Source organism: Ambystoma mexicanum, chromosome 4p, assembly GCF_040938575.1.
Source record: "Ambystoma mexicanum isolate Mex_15411 chromosome 4p, UKY_AmexF1_1, whole genome shotgun sequence".
Taxonomy (NCBI): Eukaryota; Metazoa; Chordata; class Amphibia; order Caudata; family Ambystomatidae; genus Ambystoma; species Ambystoma mexicanum.
The window spans coordinates 845,704,843-845,716,669 of NC_090927.1; the positions used below are offsets into that span (position 1 = coordinate 845,704,843).

Below are 11,827 nucleotides of genomic sequence, written 5' to 3' on the forward strand. Positions count from 1 at the left end.
ACTTGGAGCACAAAAAGGCCTACAGCACCTGGTATTCCGAGGCGGTCTCCCATCCAGGTACTAACTAGGCCTGACACTGCTTAACTTCCGAGATCAGACGAGATCGGGTGCATTCAGTGTGGTGTGGCCGTAGGCTCTAGGAATGCTAAGAATATTACTCTTATGCATTTGCATTTAGTAAGCTAAGCCATGCAGCCACTTGCAACATGATACCACGCTCATCGCTCGATCAGGCTCGATCAGGCGAGATATATAAGACTGGTGGGCCCATTCAGGACTCCTATGTCTGGTAGGATAACTTTAATTCATCCATCCTGTGTCTGTTGCAGGGAGGTGGAGAGAACAATCAACACAATAATGGTTTTCTTTCATGCCTCTTGAAGGACTCAATATTCTCTGTACTGCATTACATGTGAAAGTCGATTTATTACCCATGAACACACTACCTGTATGCTAATTCTATGTAAAAAGGTAGCTCCAGCCCTCATGATGTTGTCCAACATTTCCGCTATAAAATGGGATACAATTATTTTGGAAACATACCAAATTTGAAAAGTAATTGAGAAGTTGCGCAATTACTAATCATGGAGCACAAAATAGCCTCCAGCACCTGGTATTGCCAGGCGGTCTCCCATCCAGGTACTAACTAGGCCTGACATTGCGTAGCTTCCGAGATCAGACGCATTCAGTGTGGTGTGGCCGTAGGCTCTGGGCTTAGTGAGTTTTGTACTTTTAAGCATCTAGTCGGCTAGACCTTGCAGTTTTGAAAGGCAATTGAGAAATGGCTCACTTCCTGAACTTGGAGCACAAAAAAGCCTACAGCACCTGGTATTACCAGGCGGTCTCCCATCCAGGTACTAACTAGGCCCGACACTGCTTAACTTCCGAGATCGGGCGCATTCAGTGTGGTGTGGCCGTAGGCTCTGGGCCTAGTGAGTTTTGTACTTTTAAGCATCTAGTCGGCTAGACCTTGCAGTTTTGAAAGGAAATTGAGAAATGGCTCACTTCCTGAACTTGGAGCACAAAAAAGCCTACAGCACCTGGTATTCCCAGGCGGTCTCCCATCCAGGTACTAACTAGGCCCGACACTGCTTAGCTTCCGAGATCAGACGAGATCGGGTGCATTCAGTGTGGTGTGGCCGTAGGCTCTGGGCCTAGTGAGTTTTGTACTTTTAAGCATCTAGTCGGCTAGACCTTGCAGTTTTGAAAGGCAATTGAGAAATGGCTCACTTCCTGAACTTGGAGTACAAAAAAGCCTACAGCACCTGGTATTCCCAGGGGGTCTCCCATCCAGGTACTAACTAGGGCCGACACTGCTTAGCTTCCGAGATCGGGCGCATTTAGTGTGGTGTGGCCGTAGGCTCTGGGCCTACTGAGTTTTGTACTTTTAAGCATCTAGTCGGCTAGACCTTGCAGTTTTGAAAGGCAATTGAGAAATGGCTCACTTCCTGAACTTGGAGCACAAAAAAGCCTACAGCACCTGGTATTCCCAGGCGGTCTCCCATCCAGGTACTAACTAGGCCCGACACTGCTCAGCTTCCGAGATCAGAGGAGATCGGGCGCATTCAGTGTGGTGTGGCCGTAGGCTCTGGGCCTAGTGAGTTTTGTACTTTTAAGCATCTAGTCGGCTAGACCTTGCAGTTTTGAAAGGCAATTGAGAAATGGCTCACTTCCTGAACTTGGAGCACAAAAAGGCCTACAGCACCTGGTATTCCAAGGCAGTCTCCCATCCAGGTACTAACTAGGCCTGACACTGCTTAACTTCCGAGATCAGACGAGATCGGGTGCATTCAGTGTGGTGTGGCCGTAGGCTCTAGGAATGCTAAGAATATTACTCTTATGCATTTGCATTTAGTAAGCTAAGCCATGCAGCCACTTGCAACATGATACCACGCTCATCGCTCGATCAGGCTCGATCAGGCGAGATATATAAGACTGGTGGGCCCATTCAGGACTCCTATGTCTGGTAGGATAACTTTAATTCATCCATCCTGTGTCTGTTGCAGGGAGGTGGAGAGAACAATCAACACAATAATGGTTTTCTTTCATGCCTCTTGAAGGACTCAATATTCTCTGTACTGCATTACATGTGAAAGTCGATTTATTACCCATGAACACACTACCTGTATGCTAATTCTATGTAAAAAGGTAGCTCCAGCCCTCATGATGTTGTCCAACATTTCCGCTATAAAATGGGATACAATTATTTTGGAAACATACCAAATTTGAAAAGTAATTGAGAAGTTGCGCAATTACTAATCATGGAGCACAAAATAGCCTACAGCACCTGGTATTGCCAGGCGGTCTCCCATCCAGGTACTAACTAGGCCTGACATTGCGTAGCTTCCGAGATCAGACGCATTCAGTGTGGTGTGGCCGTAGGCTCTGGGCTTAGTGAGTTTTGTACTTTTAAGCATCTAGTCGGCTAGACCTTGCAGTTTTGAAAGGCAATTGAGAAATGGCTCACTTCCTGAACTTGGAGCACAAAAAAGCCTGCAGCACCTGGTATTACCAGGCGGTCTCCCATCCAGGTACTAACTAGACCCGACACTGCTTAACTTCCGAGATCGGGCGCATTCAGTGTGGTGTGGCCGTAGGCTCTGGGCCTAGTGAGTTTTGTACTTTTAAGCATCTAGTCGGCTAGACCTTGCAGTTTTGAAAGGCAATTGAGAAATGGCTCACTTCCTGAACTTGGAGCACAAAAAAGCCTACAGCACCTGGTATTCCCAGGCGGTCTCCCATCCAGGTACTAACTAGGCCCGACACTGCTTAGCTTCCGAGATCAGACGAGATCGGGCGCATTCAGTGTGGTGTGGCCGTAGGCTCTGGGCCTAGTGAGTTTTGTACTCTTAAGCATCTAGTCAGCTAGACCTTGCAGTTTTGAAAGGCAATTGAGAAATGGCTCACTTCCTGAACTTGGAGTACAAAAAAGCCTACAGCACCTGGTATTCCCAGGCGGTCTCCCATCCAGGTACTAACTAGGCCCAACACTGCTTAGCTTCCGAGATCAGACGAGATCAGGCGCATTCAGTGTGGTGTGGCCGTAGGTTCTGGTTCTAGTGAGTTTTGTACTTTTAAGCATCTAGTCGGCTAGACCTTGCAGTTTTGAAAAGCAATTGAGAAATGGCTCACTTCCTGAACTTGGAGCACAAAAAAGCCTACAGCACCTGGTATTCCCAGGCGGTCTCCCATCCAGGTACTAACTAGGACCGACACTGCTTAGCTTCCGAGATCAGACGAGATCGGGCGCATTCAGTGTGGTGTGGCCGTAGGCTCTGGGCCTAGTGAGTTTTGTACTTTTAAGCATCTAGTCGGCTAGACCTTGCAGTTTTGAAAGGCAATTGAGAAATGGCTCACTTCCTGAACTTGGAGCACAAAAAAGCCTACAGCACCCGGTATTCCCAGGCGGTCTCCCATCCAGGTACTAACTAGGCCTGACACTGCTTGGCTTCTGAGATCAGACGAGATCGGGCGCATTCAGTGTGGTGTGGCCGTAGGCTCTAGAAATGCTAAGAATATTACTCTTATGCATTTGCATTTAGTGAGCTAAGCCATGCAGCCACTTGCAACATGATACCACGCTCATCGCTCGATCAGCGCTCGATCAGGCGAGATATATAAGACTGGTGGGCCCATTCAGCACTCCTATGTCTGGTAGGATAACTTTAATCCATCCATCCTGTTTCTGTTGCAGGGAGGTGGAGAGAACAATCAACACAATAATGCCTTTCTTTCATGCCTCTTGAAGGACTCAATATTCTCTGTACTGCATTACATGTGAAAGTCGATTTATTACCCATGAACACACTACCTGTATGCTAATTCTATGTAAATAGGTAGCTCCAGCCCTCATGATGTTGTCCAACATTTCCGCTATAAAACGGGATACAATTATTTTGGAAACATACCAAATATGAAAAGTAATTGAGAAGTTGCGCAATTACTAATCATGGAGCACAAAATAACCTACAGCACCTGGTATTCCCAGGCGGTCTCCCATCCAGGTACTAACTAGGCCTGACACTGCTTAGCTTCCGAGATCAGACGAGATCGGGTGCATTCAGTGTGGTGTGGCCGTAGGCTCTGGGCCTAGTGAGTTTTGTATTTTAAGCATCTAGTCGGCTAGACCTTGCAGTTTTGAAAGGCAATTGAGAAATGGCTCACTTCCTGAACTTGGAGTACAAAAAAGCCTACAGCACCTGGTATTCCCAGGAGGTCTCCCATCCAGGTACTAACTAGGGCCGACCCTGCTTAGTTTCCGAGATCGGGCACATTTAGTGTGGTGTGGCCGTAGGCTCTGGGCCTACTGAGTTTTGTACTTTTAAGCATCTAGTCGGCTAGACCTTGCAGTTTTGAAAGGCAATTGAGAAATGGCTCACTTCCTGAACTTGGAGCACAAAAAAGCCTACAGCACCTGGTATTCCCAGGCGGTCTCCCATCCAGGTACTAACTAGGCCCGACACTGCTTAGCTTTCGAGATCAGAGGAGATCGGGCGCATTCAGTGTGGTGTGGCCGTAGGCTCTGGGCCTAGTGAGTTTTGTACTTTTAAGCATCTAGTCGGCTAGACCTTGCAGTTTTGAAAGGCAATTGAGAAATGGCTCACTTCCTGAACTTGGAGCACAAAAAGGCCTACAGCACCTGGTATTCCGAGGCGGTCTCCCATCCAGGTACTAACTAGGCCTGACACTGCTTAACTTCCGAGATCAGACGAGATCGGGTGCATTCAGTGTGGTGTGGCCGTAGGCTCTAGGAATGCTAAGAATATTACTCTTATGCATTTGCATTTAGTAAGCTAAGCCATGCAGCCACTTGCAACATGATACCACGCTCATCGCTCGATCAGGCTCGATCAGGCGAGATATATAAGACTGGTGGGCCCGTTCAGGACTCCTATGTCTGGTAGGATAACTTTAATTCATCCATCCTGTGTCTGTTGCAGGGAGGTGGAGAGAACAATCAACACAATAATGGTTTTCTTTCATGCCTCTTGAAGGACTCAATATTCTCTGTACTGCATTACATGTGAAAGTCGATTTATTACCCATGAACACACTACCTGTATGCTAATTCTATGTAAAAAGGTAGCTCCAGCCCTCATGATGTTGTCCAACATTTCCGCTATAAAATGGGATACAATTATTTTGGAAACATACCAAATTTGAAAAGTAATTGAGAAGTTGCGCAATTACTAATCATGGAGCACAAAATAGCCTACAGCACCTGGTATTGCCAGGCGGTCTCCCATCCAGGTACTAACTAGGCCTGACATTGCGTAGCTTCCGAGATCAGACGCATTCAGTGTGGTGTGGCCGTAGGCTCTGGGTTTAGTGAGTTTTGTACTTTTAAGCATCTAGTCGGCTAGACCTTGCAGTTTTGAAAGGCAATTGAGAAATGGCTCACTTCCTGAACTTGGAGCACAAAAAAGCCTACAGCACCTGGTATTACCAGGCGGTCTCCCATCCAGGTACTAACTAGGCCCGACACTGCTTAACTTATGAGATCAGGCGCATTCAGTGTGGTGTGGCCGTAGGCTCTGGGCCTAGTGAGTTTTGTACTTTTAAGCATCTAGTCGGCTAGACCTTGCAGTTTTGAAAGGCAATTGAGAAATGGCTCACTTCCTGAACTTGGAGCACAAAAAAGCCTACAGCACCTGGTATTCCCAGGCGGTCTCCCATCCAGGTACTAACTAGGCCCGACACTGCTTAGCTTCCGAGATCAGACGAGATCGGGCGCATTCAGTGCGGTGTGGCCGTAGGCTCTGGGCCTAGTGAGTTTTGTACTTTTAAGCATCTAGTCAGCTAGACCTTGCAGTTTTGAAAGGCAATTGAGAAATGGCTCACTTCCTGAACTTGGAGCACAAAAAAGCCTACAGCACCTGGTATTCCCAGGCGGTCTCCCATCCAGGTACTAACTAGGCCCGACACTGCTTAGTTTCCAAGATCGGGTGCATTCAGTGTGGTGTGGCCATAGGCTCTGGGCCTAGTGAGTTTTGTACTTTTAAGCATCTAGTCGGCTAGACCTTGCAGTTTTGAAAGGCAATTGAGAAATGGCTCACTTCCTGAACTTGGGGCACAAAAAAAGCCTACAGCACCTGGTATTCCCAGGCCGTCTCCCATACAGGTACTAACTAGGCCCGACACTGCTTAGCTTCCGAGATCAAACGAGATCGGGCGCATTCAGTGTGGTGTGGCTGTAGGCTCTGGGCCTAATGAGTTTTGTACTTTTAAGCATCTAGTCGGCTAGAACTTGCAGTTTTGAAAGGCAATTGAGAAATGGCTCACTTCCTGAACTTGGAGCACAAAAAAGCCTACAGCACCTGGTATTCCCAGGCGGTCTCCCATCCAGGTACTAACTAGGCCCGACACTGCTTAGCTTCCGAGATCAGACGAGATCAGGAGCATTCAGTGTGGTGTGGCCGTAGGCTCTGGGCCTAGTGAGTTTTGTACTTTTAAGCATCTAGTCAGCTAGACCTTGCAGTTTTGAAAGGCAATTGAGAAATAGCTCACTTCCTGAACTTGGAGCACAAAAAAGCCTACAGCACCTGGTATTCCCAGGCGGTCTCCCATCCAGGTACTAACTAGGCCCAACACTGCTGAGCTTCCGAGATCAGACGAGATCGGGCGCATTCAGTGTGGTGTGGCCGTAGGCTCTGGGCCTAGTGAGTTTTGTACTTTTAAGAATCTAGTCGGCTAGACCTTGCAGTTTTGAAAGGCAATTGAGAAATGGCTCACTTCCTGTACTTGGAGTACAAAAAAGCCTACAGCACCTGGTATTCCCAGGAGGTCTCCCATTCAGGTACTAACTAGGCCCGACACTGCTTAGCTTCCGAGATCGGGCGCATTCAGTGTGGTGTGGCCGTAGGCTCTGGGCTTAGTGAGTTTTGTACTTTTAAGCATCTAGTCGGCTAGATCTTGCAGTTTTGAAAGGCAATTGAGAAATGGCTCACTTCCTGAACATGGAGCACAAAAAAGCCTACAGCACCTGGTATTCCCAGGCCTAGTTAGTACCAGGTGGTCTCCCATCCAGGTACTAACTAGGCCTGACACTGCTTAGCTTCCGAGATCAGACGAGATCAGGCACATTCAGTGTGGTGTGGCCGTAGGCTCTGGGCCTAGTGAGTTTTGTACTTTTAAGCATCTAGTCAGCTAGACCTTGCAGTTTTGAAAGGCAATTGAGAAATGGCTCATTTCCTGAACTTGGAGCACAAAAAAGCCTACAGCACCTGGTATTCCCAGGCGGTCTCCCATCCAGGTACTAACTAGGCCCGACACTGCTTAGCTTCCGAGATCGGGTGCATTCAGTGTGGTGTGGCCGTAGGCTCTGGGCCTAGTGAGCTTTGTACTTTTAAGCATCTAGTCGGCTAGACCTTGCAGTTTTGAAAGGCAATTGAGAAATGGCTCACTTCCTGAACTTGGAGCACAAAAAAGCCTACAGCACCTGGTATTCCCAGGCGGTCTCCTATCCAGGCACTAACTAGGCCAGACACTGCTTAGCTTCCGAGATCAGGCGCATTCAGTGTGGTGTGGCCGTAGGCTCTGGGCCTAGTGAGTTTTGTACTTTTAAGCATCTAGTCAGCTAGACCTTGCAGTTTTGAAAGGCAATTGAGAAATAGCTCACTTCCTGAACTTGGAGCACAAAAAAGCCTACAGCACCTGGTATTCCCAGGCGGTCTCCCATCCAGGTACTAACTAGGCCCAACACTGCTTAGCTTCCGAGATCAGACGAGATCGGGCGCATTCAGTGTGGTGTGGCCGTAGGCTCTAGGCCTACTGAGTTTTGTACTTTTAAGCATCTAGTCGGCTAGACCTTGCAGTTTTGAAAGGCAATTGAGAAATGGCTCACTTCCTGAACTTGGAGTACAAAAAAGCCTACAGCATCTGGTATTCCCAGGCGGTCTCCCATCCAGGTACTAACTAGGCCCGACACTGCTTAGCTTCTGAGATCAGATGAGATCGGGCGCATTCAGTGTGGTGTGGCCGTAGGCTCTGGGCCTAGTGAGTTTTGTACTTTTAAGCATCTAGTCGGCTAGACCTTGCAGTTTTGAAAGGCAATTGAGAAATGGCTCACTTCCTGAACTTGGAGCACAAAAAAGCCTACAGCACCTGGTATTCCCAGGCGGTCTCCCATCCAGGTACTAACTAGGCCAGACACTGCTTAACTTCCGAGATCAGACGAGATCGGGTGCATTCAGTGTGGTGTGGCCATAGGCTCTAGGAATGCTAAGAATATTACTCTTATGCATTTGCATTTAGTAAGCTAAGCCATGCAGCCACTTGCAACATGATACCACGCTCATCGCTCGATCAGGCGAGATATATAAGACTGGTGGGCCCATTCAGGACTCCTATGTCTGGTAGGATAACTTTAATTCATCCATCCTGTGTCTGTTGCAGGGAGGTGGAGAGAACAATCAACACAATAATGGTTTTCTTTCATGCCTCTTGAAGGACTCAATATTCTCTGTACTGCATTACATGTGAAAGTCGATTTATTACCCATGAACACACTACCTGTATGCTAATTCTATGTAAAAAGGTAGCTCCAGCCCTCATGATGTTGTCCAACATTTCCGCTATAAAACGGGATACAATTATTTTGGAAACATACCAAATTTGAAAAGTAATTGAGAAGTTGCGCAATTACTAATCATGGAGCACAAAATAGCCTACAGCACCTGGTATTGCCAGGAGGTCTCCCATCCAGGTACTAACTAGGCCTGACATTGCTTAGCTTCCGAGATCAGACGAGATTGGGCGCATTCAGTGTGGTGTGGCCGTAGGCTCTGGGCCTAGTGAGTTTTGTACTTTTAAGCATCTAGTCGGCTAGACCTTGCAGTTTTGAAAGGCAATTGAGAAATGGCTCACTTCCTGAACTTGGAGCACAAAAAAGCCTACAGCACCTGGTATTCCCAGGCGGTCTCCCATCCAGGTACTAACTAGGCCCGACACTGCTTAACTTCCGAGATCGGGCGCATTCAGTGTGGTGTGGCCGTAGGCTCTGGGCCTACTGAGTTTTTTACTTTTAAGCATCTAGTCGGCTAGACCTTGCAGTTTTGAAAGGCAATTGAGAAATGGCTCACTTCCTGAACTTGGAGCACTAAAAAGCCTACAGCACCTGGTATTCCCAGGCGGTCTCCCATCCAGGTACTAATTAGGCCCGACACTGCTTAGCTTCTGAGATCAGACGAGATCAGGCGTATTCAGTGTGGTGTGGCCGTAGGCTCTGGGCCTAGTGAGTTTTGTACTTTTAAGCATCTTGTCAGCTAGACCTTGCAGTTTTGAAAGGCAATTGAGAAATGGCTCACTTCCTGAACTTGGAGTACAAAAAAGCCTACAGCACCTGGTATTCCCAGGCGGTTTCCCATCCAGGTACCAACTAGGCCTGACACTGCTTAGCTTCCAAAATCAGACGAGATCGGGCGCATTCAGTGTGGTGTGGCCGTAGGCTCTGGGCCTAGTGAGTTTTGTACTTTTAAGCATCTAGTCAGCTAGACCTTGTAGTTTTGAAAGGCAATTGAGAAATGGCTCACTTCCTGAACTTGGAGCACAAAAAAGCCTACAGCACCTGGTATTCCCATGCGGTCTCCCATCCAGGTACTAACTAGGCCCGACACTGCTTAGCTTCCAAGATCAGACGAGATCGGGCGCATTCAGTGTGGTGTGGCCGTAGGCTCTGGGCCTAGTGAGTTTTGTACTTTTAAGCATCTAGTCAGCTAGACCTTGCAATTTTGAAAGGCAATTGAGAAATGGCTCACTTCCTGAACTTGGAGTACAAAAAAGCCTACAGCACCTGGTATTCCCAGGCGGTCTCCCATCCAGGTACTAACTAGGCCTGACACTGCTTAGCTTCCGAGATCAGATGAGATGGGGCGCATTCAGTGTGGTGTGGCCGTAGGCTCTGGGCCTAGTGAGTTTTGTACTTTTAAGCATCTAGTCGGCTAGACCTTGCAGTTTTGAAAGGCAATTGAGAAATGGCTCACTTCCTGAACTTGGAGCACAAAAATGCCTACAGCACCTGGTATTCCCAGGCCGTCTCCCATCCAGGTACTAACTAGGCCTGACACTGCTTAGCTTCCGAGATCGGGCCCATTCAGTGTGGTGTGGGCATAGGCTCTGGGCCTAGTGAGTTTTGTACTTTTAAGCATCTAGTCGGCTAGACCTTGCAGTTTTGAAAGGCAATAGAGAAATGGCTCACTTCCTGAACTTGGAGCACAAAAAAGCCTACAGCACCTGGTATTCCCAGGCAGTCTCCCATCCACGTACTAACTAGGCCCGACACTGCTTAGCTTCCGAGATCAGATGCATTCAGTGTGGTGTGGCCGTAGGCTCTGGGCCTAGTGAGTTTTGTACTTTTAAGCATCTAGTCAGCTAGACCTTGCAGTTTTGAAAGGCAATTGAGAAATGGCTCACTTCCTGAACTTGGAGCACAAAAAAGCCTACAGCACCTGGTATTCCCAGGCCGTCTCCCATCGAGGTACTAACTAGGACCGACACTGCTTAACCTCCGAGATCAGATGAGATCGGGCGCATTCAGTGTGGTGTGGCCGTAGGCTCTGGGCCTAGTGAGTTTTATACTTTTAAGCATCTAGTCGGCTAGACCTTGCAGTTTTGAAAGGCAATTGAGAAATGGCTCACTTCCTGAACTTGGAGTACAAAAAAGCCTACAGCACCTGGTATTCCCAGGCGGTCTCCCATCCAGGTACTAACGAGAACCGACACTGCTTAGCTTCCGAGATCAGGCGCATTCAGTGTGGTGTGGCCGTAGGCCTAGTGAGTTTTGTACTTTTAAGCATCTAGTCGGCTAGACCTTGCAGTTTTGAAAGGCAATTGAGAAATGGCTCACTTCCTGAACTTGGAGCACAAAAAAGCCTACAGCACCCGGTATTCGAAGGCAGTCTCCCATCCAGGTACAAACTAAGCCTGACACTGCTTAGCTTCTGAGATCAGACAAGATCGGGCGCATTCAGTGTGGTGTGGCCGTAGGCTCTAGAAATGCTAAGAATATTACTCTTATGCATTTGCATTTAGTGAGCTAAGCCATGCAGCCACTTGCAACATGATCCCACGCTCATCGCTCGATCAGCGCTCGATCAGGCGAGATATATAAGACTGGTGGGCCCATTCAGGACTCCTATGTCTGGTAGGATAACTTTAATCCATCCATCCTGTTTCTGTTGCAGGGAGGTGGAGAGAACAATCAACACAATAATGGCTTTCTTTCATGCCTCTTGAAGGACTCAATATTCTCTGTACTGCATTACATGTGAAAGTCGATTTATTACCCATGAACACACTACCTGTATGCTAATTCTATGTAAATAGGTAGCTCCAGCCCTCATGATGTTGTCCAACATTTCCGCTATAAAACGGGATACAATTATTTTGGAAACATACCAAATTTGAAAAGTAATTGAGAAGTTGCGCAATTACTAATCATGGAGCACAAAATAACCTACAGCACCTGGTATTCCCAGGCGGTCTCCCATCCAGGTACTAACTAGGCCCGACACTGCTTAGCTTCCGAGATCAGACGAATTCAGTGTGGTGTGGCTGTAGGCTCTGGGCCTAGTGAGTGTTGTACTTTTAAGCATCTAGTCGGCTAGACCTTGCAGTTTTGAAAGGCAATTGAGAACTGGCTCACTTCCTGAACTTGGAGCACAAAAAATCCTACAGCACCTGGTATTCCCAGGCGGTCTCCCATCCAGGTACTAACTAGGCCCGACACTGCTTAGCTTCCGAGATCAGGCGCATTCAGTGTGGTGTGGCCTTAGGCTCTGGGCCTAGTGAGTTTTGTACTTTTAAGCATCTAGTCGGCTAGACCTTGCAG

At 47.8% G+C, this 11,827-nt stretch overlaps 22 non-coding genes and 18 pseudogenes across 22 annotated transcripts; all 40 read right to left on the minus strand.

The window, feature by feature from the left end:
• Positions 1-16: 16 nt before the first annotated feature.
• LOC138463190 (5S ribosomal RNA) lies at positions 17-135 on the minus strand. Its single transcript, XR_011265777.1, has one exon. It is a non-coding gene; the product is annotated as a 5S ribosomal RNA (ribosomal RNA).
• A 678-nt stretch (positions 136-813) lies between these two features.
• Positions 814-922, minus strand: LOC138456379 (5S ribosomal RNA; annotated as a pseudogene).
• A 106-nt stretch (positions 923-1,028) lies between these two features.
• Positions 1,029-1,147, minus strand: LOC138454417 (5S ribosomal RNA). The gene has a single exon (XR_011261094.1). It is a non-coding gene; the product is annotated as a 5S ribosomal RNA (ribosomal RNA).
• A 106-nt stretch (positions 1,148-1,253) lies between these two features.
• LOC138457876 (5S ribosomal RNA) lies at positions 1,254-1,362 on the minus strand (annotated as a pseudogene).
• Positions 1,363-1,468: 106 nt separating this feature from the next.
• Positions 1,469-1,587, minus strand: LOC138453893 (5S ribosomal RNA). Its single transcript, XR_011260594.1, has one exon. It is a non-coding gene; the product is annotated as a 5S ribosomal RNA (ribosomal RNA).
• Positions 1,588-1,693: 106 nt separating this feature from the next.
• LOC138453912 (5S ribosomal RNA) lies at positions 1,694-1,812 on the minus strand. The gene has a single exon (XR_011260612.1). It is a non-coding gene; the product is annotated as a 5S ribosomal RNA (ribosomal RNA).
• A 678-nt stretch (positions 1,813-2,490) lies between these two features.
• LOC138458946 (5S ribosomal RNA) lies at positions 2,491-2,599 on the minus strand (annotated as a pseudogene).
• Positions 2,600-2,705: 106 nt separating this feature from the next.
• LOC138462185 (5S ribosomal RNA) lies at positions 2,706-2,824 on the minus strand. The gene has a single exon (XR_011264789.1). It is a non-coding gene; the product is annotated as a 5S ribosomal RNA (ribosomal RNA).
• Positions 2,825-2,930: 106 nt separating this feature from the next.
• On the minus strand, positions 2,931-3,049 carry LOC138463126 (5S ribosomal RNA). The gene has a single exon (XR_011265711.1). It is a non-coding gene; the product is annotated as a 5S ribosomal RNA (ribosomal RNA).
• A 106-nt stretch (positions 3,050-3,155) lies between these two features.
• LOC138462898 (5S ribosomal RNA) lies at positions 3,156-3,274 on the minus strand. The gene has a single exon (XR_011265486.1). It is a non-coding gene; the product is annotated as a 5S ribosomal RNA (ribosomal RNA).
• Positions 3,275-3,380: 106 nt separating this feature from the next.
• On the minus strand, positions 3,381-3,499 carry LOC138455314 (5S ribosomal RNA). The gene has a single exon (XR_011261951.1). It is a non-coding gene; the product is annotated as a 5S ribosomal RNA (ribosomal RNA).
• A 464-nt stretch (positions 3,500-3,963) lies between these two features.
• Positions 3,964-4,082, minus strand: LOC138463336 (5S ribosomal RNA). The gene has a single exon (XR_011265922.1). It is a non-coding gene; the product is annotated as a 5S ribosomal RNA (ribosomal RNA).
• Positions 4,083-4,187: 105 nt separating this feature from the next.
• Positions 4,188-4,296, minus strand: LOC138459122 (5S ribosomal RNA; annotated as a pseudogene).
• A 106-nt stretch (positions 4,297-4,402) lies between these two features.
• On the minus strand, positions 4,403-4,521 carry LOC138463862 (5S ribosomal RNA). Its single transcript, XR_011266447.1, has one exon. It is a non-coding gene; the product is annotated as a 5S ribosomal RNA (ribosomal RNA).
• Positions 4,522-4,627: 106 nt separating this feature from the next.
• On the minus strand, positions 4,628-4,746 carry LOC138463193 (5S ribosomal RNA). The gene has a single exon (XR_011265779.1). It is a non-coding gene; the product is annotated as a 5S ribosomal RNA (ribosomal RNA).
• A 678-nt stretch (positions 4,747-5,424) lies between these two features.
• Positions 5,425-5,533, minus strand: LOC138458266 (5S ribosomal RNA; annotated as a pseudogene).
• A 106-nt stretch (positions 5,534-5,639) lies between these two features.
• Positions 5,640-5,758, minus strand: LOC138463497 (5S ribosomal RNA). The gene has a single exon (XR_011266084.1). It is a non-coding gene; the product is annotated as a 5S ribosomal RNA (ribosomal RNA).
• Positions 5,759-5,864: 106 nt separating this feature from the next.
• LOC138457657 (5S ribosomal RNA) lies at positions 5,865-5,973 on the minus strand (annotated as a pseudogene).
• Positions 5,974-6,080: 107 nt separating this feature from the next.
• Positions 6,081-6,199, minus strand: LOC138454896 (5S ribosomal RNA). Its single transcript, XR_011261554.1, has one exon. It is a non-coding gene; the product is annotated as a 5S ribosomal RNA (ribosomal RNA).
• Positions 6,200-6,305: 106 nt separating this feature from the next.
• LOC138461907 (5S ribosomal RNA) lies at positions 6,306-6,424 on the minus strand. The gene has a single exon (XR_011264513.1). It is a non-coding gene; the product is annotated as a 5S ribosomal RNA (ribosomal RNA).
• A 106-nt stretch (positions 6,425-6,530) lies between these two features.
• On the minus strand, positions 6,531-6,649 carry LOC138462950 (5S ribosomal RNA). The gene has a single exon (XR_011265536.1). It is a non-coding gene; the product is annotated as a 5S ribosomal RNA (ribosomal RNA).
• Positions 6,650-6,755: 106 nt separating this feature from the next.
• On the minus strand, positions 6,756-6,864 carry LOC138455954 (5S ribosomal RNA; annotated as a pseudogene).
• Positions 6,865-6,970: 106 nt separating this feature from the next.
• LOC138459108 (5S ribosomal RNA) lies at positions 6,971-7,105 on the minus strand (annotated as a pseudogene).
• Positions 7,106-7,211: 106 nt separating this feature from the next.
• On the minus strand, positions 7,212-7,320 carry LOC138455592 (5S ribosomal RNA; annotated as a pseudogene).
• Positions 7,321-7,426: 106 nt separating this feature from the next.
• Positions 7,427-7,535, minus strand: LOC138459684 (5S ribosomal RNA; annotated as a pseudogene).
• A 106-nt stretch (positions 7,536-7,641) lies between these two features.
• Positions 7,642-7,760, minus strand: LOC138462645 (5S ribosomal RNA). Its single transcript, XR_011265240.1, has one exon. It is a non-coding gene; the product is annotated as a 5S ribosomal RNA (ribosomal RNA).
• Positions 7,761-7,866: 106 nt separating this feature from the next.
• On the minus strand, positions 7,867-7,985 carry LOC138454319 (5S ribosomal RNA). Its single transcript, XR_011261001.1, has one exon. It is a non-coding gene; the product is annotated as a 5S ribosomal RNA (ribosomal RNA).
• Positions 7,986-8,091: 106 nt separating this feature from the next.
• LOC138463138 (5S ribosomal RNA) lies at positions 8,092-8,210 on the minus strand. The gene has a single exon (XR_011265723.1). It is a non-coding gene; the product is annotated as a 5S ribosomal RNA (ribosomal RNA).
• Positions 8,211-8,663: 453 nt separating this feature from the next.
• Positions 8,664-8,782, minus strand: LOC138456149 (5S ribosomal RNA; annotated as a pseudogene).
• A 106-nt stretch (positions 8,783-8,888) lies between these two features.
• On the minus strand, positions 8,889-8,997 carry LOC138455698 (5S ribosomal RNA; annotated as a pseudogene).
• A 106-nt stretch (positions 8,998-9,103) lies between these two features.
• On the minus strand, positions 9,104-9,222 carry LOC138461753 (5S ribosomal RNA). Its single transcript, XR_011264360.1, has one exon. It is a non-coding gene; the product is annotated as a 5S ribosomal RNA (ribosomal RNA).
• A 106-nt stretch (positions 9,223-9,328) lies between these two features.
• On the minus strand, positions 9,329-9,447 carry LOC138455863 (5S ribosomal RNA; annotated as a pseudogene).
• Positions 9,448-9,553: 106 nt separating this feature from the next.
• On the minus strand, positions 9,554-9,672 carry LOC138463048 (5S ribosomal RNA). Its single transcript, XR_011265634.1, has one exon. It is a non-coding gene; the product is annotated as a 5S ribosomal RNA (ribosomal RNA).
• A 106-nt stretch (positions 9,673-9,778) lies between these two features.
• On the minus strand, positions 9,779-9,897 carry LOC138454969 (5S ribosomal RNA). The gene has a single exon (XR_011261620.1). It is a non-coding gene; the product is annotated as a 5S ribosomal RNA (ribosomal RNA).
• A 321-nt stretch (positions 9,898-10,218) lies between these two features.
• Positions 10,219-10,327, minus strand: LOC138458345 (5S ribosomal RNA; annotated as a pseudogene).
• Positions 10,328-10,433: 106 nt separating this feature from the next.
• LOC138455306 (5S ribosomal RNA) lies at positions 10,434-10,552 on the minus strand. Its single transcript, XR_011261944.1, has one exon. It is a non-coding gene; the product is annotated as a 5S ribosomal RNA (ribosomal RNA).
• Positions 10,553-10,658: 106 nt separating this feature from the next.
• On the minus strand, positions 10,659-10,767 carry LOC138459037 (5S ribosomal RNA; annotated as a pseudogene).
• A 99-nt stretch (positions 10,768-10,866) lies between these two features.
• On the minus strand, positions 10,867-10,985 carry LOC138459181 (5S ribosomal RNA; annotated as a pseudogene).
• Positions 10,986-11,449: 464 nt separating this feature from the next.
• LOC138458686 (5S ribosomal RNA) lies at positions 11,450-11,558 on the minus strand (annotated as a pseudogene).
• A 106-nt stretch (positions 11,559-11,664) lies between these two features.
• On the minus strand, positions 11,665-11,773 carry LOC138458847 (5S ribosomal RNA; annotated as a pseudogene).
• Positions 11,774-11,827: the final 54 nt, after the last annotated feature.